We start from the raw sequence: 13983 nt of genomic DNA on the forward strand, positions 1-13983 counted from the left end.
TTCAGAGTTAGGTATACAAATGTTCATTATGCTGGTTCCCTTGTTGATGAGGTGTGCCCCTCCCTCCCCTGGCATTTTCCCACGACTGTCAATCCCTGTCTTATAATATTATGACAATTGTTCAAGGTCTGCTTGTGAGTGAGAACATGTGGTACTAGTTCTTTGTTTCTGTGACACATCACTAGTTTTATAGATTCTAAGTCCACTCAAGTTGCTTGCGAAGTTCATAATTTTGTCCTTTATGACTATGTAATATTCCATCGTGTATATGTACCACAATTTTTATCCAGTTCTCTTTCAATAGGCAGCACAGTTGGTTCCACAGTTGGTTTTTGCCATTGTGAATAATTATCCACTGGTCAGATGATGGGCATTTAGGCTGATTTTCATCTTTGACCCTTTGTTTTTTTTTTTATTTCAGTCTTATTTAGTTCTGCTTTGATCTTCATTATTTCTTTTCTTCTGCTAGCTTTGAGTTTGGTTTATTCATGTTTTTCTAGTTCCTTGAGGTGTGATGTTAGGTTGCTAATATGTGGTATTTCCGTTTTATTTACGTAGGCCTTAAACACTATAAATTTTCATTTGAGCACTGCATTAGCTGTTCCAAGGGTTTTGATAACTTATTTCATTGTTGTCATTAGTTTCAAATATTTTTTTTTTTTTATTTTTCATCTTGATTTCATTGTTGATCCAGGGATCATTCAACATCAAATTATTTAATGTCCACATTTTTGTTTGGTTTGCACAAACTTGTTTGGTTTGCAAAAACTTCTTGGAGCTAATTCCTACTTTTATTTCACTGTGGTCTCAGATAGTACTTGGTATGATTTTGATTCTTTTGAATGTATTGAGACTTGATTTGTGGCCTATCTTATGATCTATCCTGGAGAATGCTCCATGTGCTTATGAGAAAAAAATGTGCATTCTATATTTCTGGGATAGAGTGTTCTGTAAATGTCTGTTTGTTCCATTTACTTTAGAGTCTAGTTTAGCTGCAATGTTTTTGTTGTTGTTGTTGAAATCCTGCCTTGATGATCTGTCTATTGCTGTCAATGGAATGCTGAAGTCTCCACTATTATTGTTCAGAATTAATAATAATATGTAAGGTATTATTCTATTTATCATACTGGTTGTCTACTGGCTTTGTTTATTTAATTTCTCTATTGTGTTGGGGTTTCTTAAAACCTGTGAACTTAATGATTTCCAGCATTTTTCTACTCACGTATCTTGACCTATTGTTTCAGTATTATGTTGCTGATCCTTTGTTTTTTTGGTTTTTGGTTTTTGTTTTGGTTTCCATTTCATTTAGTTCTGATCTAATTTTGGCTCTTTCTTTTATTCTGTTAGGTTTGGGTGTAGTTTATTCTTGCTTTATTTCCTTTTGGGTGCACTGTTAGTTTGTTTATTTGAGATTTTTTAAATCTTCTTGATGTAGAAATGTTCTGCTATAAACGTTCCTTTTAACACTGATTTTGCAACATCCTAGAAGTTTGGGTATGCTATGTCTCTATTTTCATTTGTTTCTAAGAATGTTTTTTTTTTTGTTGTTGTTGTTGTTGTTAAGTGAGAAAGCAAGAGGACAGAGAAGCTCCCACAGTGCGAGGGGACCCAAAGGGGTTGCCCCTCTAAGAATGCTTTTAAACTTGTCTTGATTTCACTGCTTATCTGAAAGTCGCTCAGGAGCAAGTTGTTTCATTTTAATGTATTTATGTGGCTTTGAGAATTCTTCCAGGTATTGACTTCAGCTTTTATTTTACTATGGTTAGAAAAGATGTTTAGTATGATTTTAATTTTTTTGGAGATTGTTGAAACTTTTTTTTTTCTAGCTTGCTTTATGACTGAGCATGTGGTCAATCTTACAATATGTTCTTTATGCAGATGGGAAGAATGTGTATTTTGTAATTGCTGAGTAGAATATTCTGCAGATGTTTATTAGGTCCAATTGTTCAAATGTCAGATGTAAGTTCAGAATTTTATTTTGTTTTGGTTTTTGCTTCAATAGTTTGTCTAATGCTGTCTTCAGAGTGTTGAAGTCTCTCACTATTATTGTCTGGCTGTTTAAGTCTTCTCTCTGATCTAGTAGTAGTTGTTTTATAAACCCAGGTGACCCACTGTTGCATACATGTATATGTAGAATAGTTAAGTCTTCTTGTTGAACTGAACCTTTTCGTATTATGTAATTCATTTCATTACATTTTTACTGTTGTTGGTTGTTTTATGTGATACAAGAATAGCAACCCCTGCTTTGCTTGTTTGCTCTCTATTTGTGTGGTAGATCTAGCCTATTGGTGTCATTAGATGTGAGATAGGTTTCTTGAATACAGCAAAAAGATGAGTTTGTTTGTTTGTTTGTTTGATCCAAGTTACCACTCTATGTCTTTTAAGAAGGGAATTTAGGCCATTGATGTTCAAGGTTATTATTGATGTGTGGAATTTTGTTCTGTCATAATTTTAGCCAGTTAGCCAGTTGCTTTGTAATCTCATTTGTGTGACTGCATTATAATGTCTGTTGGCTCTGTGCTTTTGTGGTAGGAAGTATCATTTTGTTTTGTTTCCATGTTTGAAATCCTGTAAGCATCTCTTAAAGTGCCAAGCTGGTGGTCATAGATTGCCTTGGGGATTACTTGCCTGAGAAAGACTTTTTTTCCTCCTTCCTTTGGAAGTTTAGTTTGCCGGGGTAACAAATTCCTGGCTGGCATTTTTTTTTCTTTGAGAATTCTAAAAATAGGCTCCCAATCTCTTCTGTCTTTTATTATTTCTGCTGAGGGGTCCACTTAGTTAATGAGTCTCCCTTTTTAAGTGATAAGGTCCTTTTTTCTAGCTTTCTTTTTTTAATGATAATCTTAGAAAGTTTAATTACTATGTGCCTTGAGAATGGTATCTTATATAATATCTACAGATGTTCTCCAAATGTCTTATATCTGCATGTTGACCTCTCTAGCAAGACTGGGGAGGTTTTTTTGAATTATGATCTCAAATGTGTTTCTAAGTTGCTTACATTCTCTTCTCTAGCAGGATTTCCAGTTTGTCATAGGTTTTGCCTCTTTACAAAATTCCGTATTTCTTGAAGGCTTTCTTCTGTTTTAAAAAATTAGTAGTATTTTGTAAAATTTGTGTCTGAATGGATTGATTTGAAGGATCCGTCTTTCAGCTCTGAAATTCTTTATTTTGCTTGGTCTAGCCTATTGTAAGGCTTATAACGGTATATTGAAATTTCTGGAGTGAACTATTGAATTCCAGAAGTTCCGTTTAGTTGCTTCTTAGTTGGTCATATCATCTTCTAAAAGTTGCATATTTTCCTGGCTTCCTTTTTTTTTTGGATTTCAACTTTCTCTTGGGTCTTGTCGAGTTTTTGCTATCCATACTCTGAATTCTCTATCTCTCATTACAGATATTTCATTTTAGTAGTATGCATTGCTGGGAAGCTGGTGCAATTGTGCAGGGGTGACGAAAACCGCTGCTGTTTGTATTGCCTGAGTTCTCATGCTGGTTCCTTATCTAAGGGAGCTGATGCTTTTTTCTTTAAATTTCTATCATTGGGATTTTTTGTTTGTCTGGTTTTTTTTTTATTATTTTTCCCTTGTGGATATGACTGTGATGTGTGTTGCGTATGGTCTCCTGGATTTGTTTCTGTTTCGTGGACTTTTTTATTTTAATTTTTTTTATTTTAGAGTTGTGGGGTACAACTCAGGGTTAAGTATGCAAATATTTGTTGTGCAGGTACCCTTGTTGGATTTGTTTCTGGATTTGGCACTGTACGAGTTCCTTGTTGCAGATTGGTTTGAGGGCTGACTTGGAAGACGCTTGCTTGTTGGTGTAGTTCTGGTTTCAGACCAGTAGATGATGTAGAGAGTAAGAACCAACAGGTAGACCTTTAACTCCTTGAGTCCCAGCCTGGCCCTCGGAGAAGAGCACCAGCACCAGCCCTGATGGGGGTGTCTGAGGGAACTCCAGATGAGATGAGCTGAGGTCTCTGGGGAGGGTGAGAAGACTGCACATGTTTCACATCCCAGATAGGCAAGGGCAGGATCTGTTACCTTATCCTACTCCTGCCCTGATGCTTGGACTCTCCATTCAGACACACACTGTGGTCTGTCTTCTGTCCACCGTGTAGCTGGGAGCCATAGAAGACACCTGTCCCACAGGAGTGGTTTCTGGGCAAAACTTCCATACCTAGCCAAGTGAGAGAGGAGTCGGCAAGAAGCTGGTTAGGCAGACAAGGAGGGTCTCTGGTAGGACTCCATTTTACCTGGAGAAACAGCTGCAAGATGCAAGTTCTGGGCAAAACTCACATCCGTTTCCTTTTCCCAAGCTTCCTCTTTTTTGTGCTTTTCCTAACTGGCTTTTTTTTCAATCCTCTCCTCATCGGCCCTTTACACCATCATGCCACTTTGGGGTCCTTACCGTTGACCAACTGAGTTATTGCATTTTCAGGCCCTAACTACCAATCGATCAGCATGCCTGGCGAGTACTATAGAAACCGCTGACCTCAGTGGCCTTTTGGGCCCGGAAACCTACTTGGGCACCCTCTCGGGGCCCCTTTCTCTGTGAGAGCTGCAACATTTTGCATTCCTGGATAAACTGCAACTTGCTGCCTTTGGTGTCCTTGGTCGTCAATCCTTTGTCATGAAACAAGGGCCTGGAATTCATCCAGACAAGAGAGCCATAACCTTTCCTGATCAGGAAGGGAATTCTCCGAGCAAGTGATGAGAGCTGTAACACTCTTCCGTGGCTGTCTGTATCCCTGAGTTCTCAACGCCACTGCATCCTGGGCTTGGGGTTTTCCAAGCAAAAGCAGTTAAACAGGGGAGCTAAGAGCTGCAACACTTCTCGGGTTCCACGGCTGTGAGACATCTCCAAGTTCCAGGGTGCCATAATGTCCTAGGTCACCACGTGGGTCCCAGGGGCGTCATTGTGCACTTGAACCCGTCCTTGGTTGCCAGGTGGGCCCCAGGCTGGCAGTGCAACCCTGGTCTGACTGCAAAACTCGTACTGACAAATGTAGTAATGCTGTTTTTTGATTGTAGAGAGGAGGAGGAGTTTTCTGCCTTCCGAGTGGTGTGGGTTGGTGTCAGTTGTGGTGGTGTCAGTGGATTGGGTCAGCCCAATTTCCTGCGGGGGACACAATCTGGGTGTGGTGTTTGGTCAAATGCCAGGGGTGTTAGATTGGGCTAAGGATCTATGCAATTCCCCAATTCCCCAGACCCCATCTTGCCCACTGGATGGTGTGTATGAGTCTGAAAGGGACTGGACTCCGATTGTCTCCGCCAGAATTTTGGTGCTGGCTGTGATAAGGAGGGAGGGGATGGTGGTTGGGTCACCTGCAAAACTTTGAAGTGGGGGCTTCGGTGGGGGAGCCTGAGGGCAGATTGCAAGTCTATGGGTGCTAAGCCACATGTAAAATGGCCAGGCTGAAACAGGGCAGTTGTGCAGCGGGCTTTTCGCTGGGGAGGGCAGCTCCCTTGGCTCAGGTAATGGAGACCCGCAGCTGCGAGCCACGTGGCTTTCTCTTACTTTCTTCCCACAGAAGTGGTGCTTGATTCACTGCTGAGGGTCTGAAGGTGCTTATCAGTATATTGCAAATACATGACAAAAGATCCTGGGATTTAAAGCCCTCTGGATAACTTGATTCATAGAAGGAAAAAAAACTACAATATTCAGTAAAAGTTTAATTCTAATGAATTTCTGTTGAACTGGAGCATTCTTCTTTGCAAGAAAATGAAAGAAAAAGCCTGATTCATCACCTAGAACAGTTATTCAACCACATTAAACAGTTTATTTCTGTTTAATTTTGTAATATCAGTTAAATGTGTAACTTTCTACTTCTTATGTTGGGTTCTGAAATGCTTAGAATAAAAACTGTGACCTGCATATAGAAAAGAGTAGGGATGTATTAATGTCACAATATTCTCACCCCTGCCTTTTGTGTTTTTCTCTCTTTCAGTATAACGTTGCATTTTAAGTGGCTTTGTAATAATTATGAAGGCACACATAAATGCTTATGAAGCACTGAACGTGCCATGTGCTATTATAAAGATGTTGCTTTTATTATCTCAGCTAATCTTTACAACAAGCTTCTTGAGAAAGCAAAATATTAAGCTCATAATTATAAGAAAGCTAAGGGCCAGAGAACTAAGTAATTTGTCAAAGATTATAAGCCAGAAAGAAACAGAGTTTGTTCCTAGTCATTCTGGTTCACAAGCTAATACTCTGAGCCATTAGATTCTGCTGCCCTATTATGTGCTGTGGAGTCTATTTCTTTAAATTTATCTTAAATCAAGATAATCTCAGGCACATAAATAAGTAGGCTGAGTATCACTAGGTCTCTACAACATGGCTAGCACATATAAAGAACGGGTAATCTGCATTTCATTGTTTCTCTAGATATATTTTAATGCTCATTTTTCAAACCACCATTATAATCATGCTGTTGTTTCTCACATTCAAGGTAAGACACGTTTCATGGAAAACACATATTTTAATCAAAAGTTCACACCTTATTTGTTAATAGCTTTAATCGTCAACTTAGTGTTAGTTCTTCTGTAAAGGGAGATATCAACCTCAATTTCTAAGTCTTAATATGGCTAACTCAGTCTTTTCATTTGCCTGCATGAGGAATTTCATCTTAGTGCACACTTTTTTCTTGTGTTCTTAGACAGATAAATAGATGGATTGATAAATACATAGCTAGATAGATGATAGATTAACTTGGCACATTGACCTCAATCTGCAGCACAAATTAATTAGTATAATTTACACCAATACTGTAAAATATTTTAAATATTTACACTCTAATATATCCAGTTAATATGAGTGTCTGGCAGTTGAACCATGGGGGTTTTTCTGTTTCCTAAAAACTCAAACCTGAAAGGAAAATTATACCTGCTCTTCTAACTGCTTTTTAACTAACATCTTTATCAAGTTTGACTACAATTTAGAGATTTTGTTTCCATTTCTATTCATCACAGAAGTTGAATTTCAGTCATCAAGTTCCAGGCATTTTGCTGGTCATTGTCAATACACAAGTGAAAGAATACATTCCTGTCCCTAGAGAACATAATTTACTGAAAAACAGAGATGGTATTTACGGTAAGTTGTGCTTGGAAGATACTGAGTGTCTATCCAACAAACATTTGAAATTAATTTTATTAATGATTGAATAATTCTGATATACAGGGCTGGCTATGAGCACATAGAGAAAAATAATTTAAATTCTTCTTTGAAGGATCAGTTTGAAACTAATAGAAGTTGCTGCATTTAACTGAATTTTGGAAGGAAATAGGACTTTGGTTGGCAGACAGTGAAAAGGGCATTACCTACACAGGGGAAAGTTTAGGCAGTACACAAATGTTGTGTACCCAAAGTCACGATTCCCTAGTTTTGTGAATACATTATATTGGAAATTCTGTGAGGCATCTCTACTAGCCTATTGTGTCATTTCCTTACCTTTAAAAAAACGTTGTAGTAAAAAATATATATAAAATTGTCATGTTAATAATTGTGAAGTATATAATTCAGTGGCATTAAGAACATTTATAATGTTGTGTAATGCTTACCACTACATGTTTCTGGAAATTTTTCGTCATCCCAAACAATTATCTCCCAATTAGGCAATAACGCATTCCTCTCCACCAGTCCCTAGTAACTTCTACTCTACTTTCTGTTTTCATAAATTTGTTTGCTGTAGGTTCTGGATATAAGTGGAATCATAGCTACATGTGTCCTTTGGTGTCTGGCGCATTTCATCAAGATCTATCTATGCAGTAGTAGCATGTATCAAAATTGTATTTCCTTTTTAGGACTGAATCATATTTCATGCTCTCTATATAACATGTTTGTTTATCCATCTATCTGTTGAAGAATAGTTTATTATTTTATGCTATTGGCTATCGTGGTTAAGGTTGCTATGAGCATTTCTGTACAATTATCTGTTTTAGTTCTTTTTTTTCCAATCCTTTGGCGTATATTTCTGGAAATAGAATTGCTGAGTCATGTAATAAATTTATGCTTAACTACTTTAGGAACTGCCCATTCACGTGGGTCCCAGTTACTCTACACTCTTACCAATAATGGCTATTTATTTGTTATTTATTAATAATGTTTTAAATGAGTGTGAAGTTGTACCTCATTATAGTTTTGATATGTATTTCCCTAACAACTAATAATGTTTAGCATATTTGCATGCACTTATTGGCTTTTGGTATATGGGAGAAGACCCCCCCCCCCCAAAATCAGATTGTGTCTTTATTCTTACATGCTTAAACATCGGTCACCTTCAAAATACTCTCCATCGAACGCAGTACATCTTTGAGATGCTTTCCCACTGCTCAAAACAGATTTTGAACTAGCCAATGTTTATGCCTTATAGTGCTTCTGCTGTTTTTTGTTTCACCTATTTCACATTGGCAAAACGTTTCCCTTTAGGACTTTCTCCATCCAGGGAAACAAACAAACAAAGTTGCCTGGCAAGATCGGGTAAATAGGGAAGGTGTGGCACAGGCCTCATGCTGTTTTTGGTCAAAATCTGCTGCCCAGAGTGGGCAGGTGTACTTGTAAACCACCCATCATGAAATGAGTAAATGTAAATGTGTTAAAACAATCCCTCCTCAAATTCACTAAAGTCAAAGGCAGCCTCTCACAGCAGCACTACCTGGTACACTGATGCACTGGACTCCTTGCACGCTCACCTAGTGGGGAACCCTGTACTCCATAGGGCCCACTCTCCAAAAGATAATTCCTTTTTGGGGGGTCGTCCCTCATATATTCTTTAGAGAAATGTTCACTTAAGTTCCCTTTTCTTTTTTGGATAGGACAATTTTGTTGTTCTTAAGTTGTAGGAGGCTTTAAAATAGTCTAGATAGTCATTTTTTATCAGATATATCGTTCAAAAGTATCAGATATATTATTCAAAAGTATTTTCTCTTATTCTGTTGATTGTCTTTTCACTCTCTTGATATTTTCCTTTGATGCACATTAAAAAGAAATTTTATGCAGCCCAAATACCTATCTAATCTTTCTCTGAGTTATTGATGTTGTACTTAAGAATCATTGTCCAATCCAAATCTGTGAAGATTTTTCACTTGTTTAAAATTTTAAAAATTTTAGCTTTTACACTTAGATCTTTGATCAATTTTGTGCTAATATTTGTATATGGTATAAGATAAGGGTCCGACTTCATATTTTGTATATATATATCCATCTTCCCTAGCAATTTGTTGTAAATAATGCACTTTCCCCATGAAATAGTTTGCCACCTTGCCGAAATTCAATTAACGACACATGTACATGTTCATTCCTGGGCCCTCCATTCTATTTCATTGGTCTATATGGCTGCTTTATGCCAGTATCACGCTATTTTGATTGCTATTGGTTTATGGTAAATTTTGATATCAGGAAGTGTGAGTCCTACAAATTTGTTCTTTGGCTTTTCAAAGGTGTTTTAGCTACTCACAGCTTCTTGGAATTTCATATGATTTTTAGTATTTTTTTCTATTTCTGTAAAAAACACCATTTGATTTTTGATATTATAGGAATTGAATTTGTACATGGCTTTGGGTGGCATTATTATTTTTACAATATGGCATCTTCCAATGAATGAACACGGTATGTCTTTCTATTTATTTTGGTTTTCTTTAATTTCTTTATGAAATCTTTTTTAGTTTTCAGTTTACAAGTATTTATCTCCTTGGTTAGTTTATTCCCAAATATTTTATTATTTTTTGTTATTATTGTAAACATGTATGCTTTAAATTGCCTTTTCATAGTCCTCATTGTATATGTATTGAAATGTAACTGACTTTTGTATTCTTCTTATATCCTGCAAATTTGATAAGCTCATTTATCAGTTTATAGGGTTTTTTGGGGGTTTTTTTTTGTATATTCCGTGGTGTTTTCTACCTATCTGATCATGTCATCTATAAATGTAAATAAATTTAAGTCTTTCTTTCCAATTTAAATGCTGTTTATATCTTGTTCTTGCCTAATTGGCTACATTTTCAAGCAGAATAAAAGTGGCAAAGAAAAAAATTGACGTCCTTATCTTTTTTCTGATCTTAGAAGAAAGAAGGCTTTAGTCTTTCAACATTGAGTCTGAGGTGGGGTTTGAAGTATTCGATTATATTTTCTTCATAGCCAGTTTAATAAACATAAAGGGGTATTTCACTGTAGTTTTGATTTGTTCTTTTTCCTTTAATTCTGGAAAACTTTGTTTTGTATATTTTTGGATTCTCTTTTCACATATGTATATATTTCTAATTGTTATATCTTGTTGATGTATTGAACTCTTTATCAACATATTATGTTCTTTGTCTCTTGTTACATTTTTGATACAAAGTCTATTTTATCTGATAATAATATGGCCACCCCAGGTATCTTGTGGTTATCAATTTTATGGATATTTTTAATCCTTTTATTTTTCACCTTGTTGATTCTTATATTTAAAGTTAGTCTTCTTAGACTCATTTTGTAGTTTATTTTAATTTTGTCTCTAATTTGTTTTTAATAAGAGAAGTTAATCTACTTATATTTAATGTGATGACTGATAAAAAAATGTACCTAGCTATTTGGCTTCATTTTCTGTGTCATATTTTTTGTTTCTCAGTTTTTTCATGACTGTCTTTTTGTTTTTAATTGATTTTTGTAGTATTATATGATTTTCATTTTATTATTTATTTTAGTTTATAATTTTGTTGTTTTTTTAATGGTTACCTTGGAGAATGCAGTTAACAATTAAACCTTTAACAAGCTAGTTCAAATACCACCCAAATTTAAATAGTTTAAACACTCAGTCTCTATATAACTATATCCCACACCCTTATTTTATTATTGTCATGGATTATAGACACTGATTAGCTGTATTTCAATTGACATGAATTTATAATCATTCTTTTTTGCATTTTCTTTCATGGTATGCAGGAGAAAGAAATTGTAAACCTAGCTAACAGTACAATAATATTGGCTTTTGTATTTACCTATGAATATGCCTCTACTAATTTTTTTGTTTTATTTTTGTTTCTGTTTGTTTTGTATGGTTTCAAATGACAGCCCAGTGTCCTTCCATTTTAGCTTGTCTGCTCGTAATGAAAACTCTCACCTTTAGTTGACCTGGAAATGTCTTAATTTTTCTTTGATTCTTAAAGGCTGGTTTTGCTGGATATAAATTCATGGCAGTTTTTTTTTTTTCTTTCAGGATTTCAAATACGTAGTCCCACCGCCCTTGGCTAACATGACAAATCAGCTCTTAATCTCACTGATGATCTCTTACATGTGACGTCATTTTTCTCTTTCCACTTTCATTTTGTTGCTGTTGTTTTAAGGTCTCAAAATTTGACTATAATATCTCCCATTGTATATCTCATAAAATTTATGTATCCTGTTTGGAGTTCGTTGAGCTTCTTGGATGCGTATAATCACATCTTCCATCAGATTAAAAAAAAAATAGTCATTAATTTTGAGACTTTTTGTTTCACTCTTCAGACTGAATAATTTTAATTGTCTTATATAAAAGTCTTCTCAAATCTTCAACTGAACTCATCTACTGATTTTTTTAATTCAGTTATTTTCATTTTCAGTGTCTATTTTTTTCTTTGATTCTTTCTATAATTTTTATTTATTTACTGATATGCTTATTTTGTTCAGGGATTTTTTTTTTAATTGTAGTTACTTTCCATAGTTTCCTTTAGCTCATTGAATATATTTAAGGCAGATGGTTTAATGTCATTGTCTATTCATTTCAACATCTGGGCTTATTTGGGGATAACTTCTGTCAAATTATTATTATCATCATCATCATCATCATCATCATTTCCAATTGATTCATAATTTCTTGTTCTTTGCATGTTTGTTGTTGTTGTTGTATCTGGACATTCTGAGTATTGTGTTGTGGCCACTCCAGAAATCTAATGCTTTCATCCTCAGGAACTGCTGAATTTTCCTTGTTGAGGACTTTAGCCATCTGTTGGTATCTTTTCCAAGAAATGTGTATTTCTTGTGTGTAGTCATTGAATTTTCCTTTCCATTGTCTCTGCATCAACCAGGACCTGATGAATATTTGCTTAAATCTCTGACTCTAAACATGAAAAAAAGAAAAATTAGGGGAAAAAAAGGCTTCTCTTTAAATCTCCTTTCAGATTGGAAGTTGCTTTAGTTCTAAGTATTGAAAGAATGTCTGGCCTCTGTGCCTCCCTCTTAGTGATTAAAAAAAGCATTCACCAGCAATAATAATTTTTAAAACTCCAATTTTCAAAGACAAGATCTTTTATGTCCACCCATCAAACCAGTAAGCTATACTGAGAACATGTGTCCCCATCATCATGGCTGCCTATAGTAAGACTGAAGTGGGGGGGAGGATGATAATCGCTACATGTAATGTAAATAGTCACTGAAATTTACTAAAATATACCAATATCTTTATCAAGATCTTCACTGGACACTTCACATGTTTTACTAGACTCCAGAGTGCCAAAATAATTACTTCACACAGTTGTTCAATAGTTATTTTGGTGACAAACTGATTCTTAGAGCTTTCTACTTGTTCATTTTCTGTGACTTCTGCAGACTTGGGGATTGCCAAAATACCTAAGAAAAGCAAGAAACAATATTTACTTACTCCAGACTTTTAAAAAATCCCTCTTTAATTGCCTCTGCCCATCTCTTTTGCACTTATTTATCTATGCAGAAATGATATCAAGGAAAACTAGCTATCAGTCCAAACTTGGCTGGAAATAATGGAATCCAAATGAAACAAATTTTTAAAAAAGTAATTAATAAAATTGTATTTGTTTTTGAATTTTAACACATTTCCTAATGTTTAAAATAGCGTCAGTTAAAAAATTATGCATTGCCTGCCCTTATTTGTGACAAATGCAACATTAAGACATTGCGAATTAAAAAATGAGCATGACCCAGTATTGATAACTTTATGAAAATGATGTGAAAGAGAAAACAGAGTTATGGTTCAATTCTAAGTCTGTCTCTAAAAACTATAAATAAATTCTTCTTGAATTAATGATTATCTCTGTGTCTCAATTTTTTAAACCGTTGCATGGGATCTGCAAATCAGATGGTATTTGTGCTCTTTTCAAGTCCTAACGTTCTATCATTGAAATGTTCTATGATTTCAAGTTGCTTTCTGGATAAAAATTTTGTGTGCTGTGTGCTCAACTCTCTCTCTCTCTCTCTCTCTCTCTCTCTCTCTCAAATCTGTTAAAAGCTCCGTATTTTTGTAGCTTCCTTCCTAATAATAAATTATCCACTTTTTTCAACTTTTTTTTTCAGGAAAAAAAAATTACTTCCAGATGGAAGAGTTGACCATCTTATTTTTATGGTTTGCACTATATCTTTTTGAATGAACGTGCATTCTTTCCAAACTGAGGGATAGTAAATGACTTTCATTGTTGTGTGGATATATACTTAATGTATACAGATGCAAGCTGTTCTTATAGTGTAAAATCAAGACATTGAATAATGTAAAAGAGTCAATCAACTATTTACATCATTTTTATAGTGAGAAACAATTGGACTGATTTTTTGATTGATATTTTTGTTCTGTCATGTAAGTATGTTTTCCATTCTCTCAATATTTGAATGAGCCAGGTGCTTTGGTGTACTGCAGACATAGTCTTGATAACTTTGTAAACAACAACAAAAAAAGCAAATTTCAATGTAGAAAAATGGTCAGTGAAACTGGTAAGAGATTACAGGATGAAAATAATTAAATGCAAAATATTCAAAATGTACACAAATACATTATACGAACATTATAATAAACTGAAATGATTTGCTGACATCTTCAACACTTTTACCATGTTTCAAAAGCTATACTGGTCACTGGGAAAATGAAAATGAATATAATGACGTTCTGCCATTAATGGGGTGAAACTTGAAAGGGAAGGGATATCTGCAAGCATTTAAATACATGCTGCCAGCCGGGCTCAGTGGCTCAGCCTGTCATCCCGCGCCTTGGGAGGCTGAGGTGAGTGGATT

The sequence above is a fragment of the Carlito syrichta genome, unplaced genomic scaffold (genome assembly GCF_000164805.1).
Source record: "Carlito syrichta isolate Samal-C Ts95f unplaced genomic scaffold, Tarsius_syrichta-2.0.1 Scaffold308941, whole genome shotgun sequence".
NCBI lineage: Eukaryota > Metazoa > Chordata > Mammalia > Primates > Tarsiidae > Carlito > Carlito syrichta.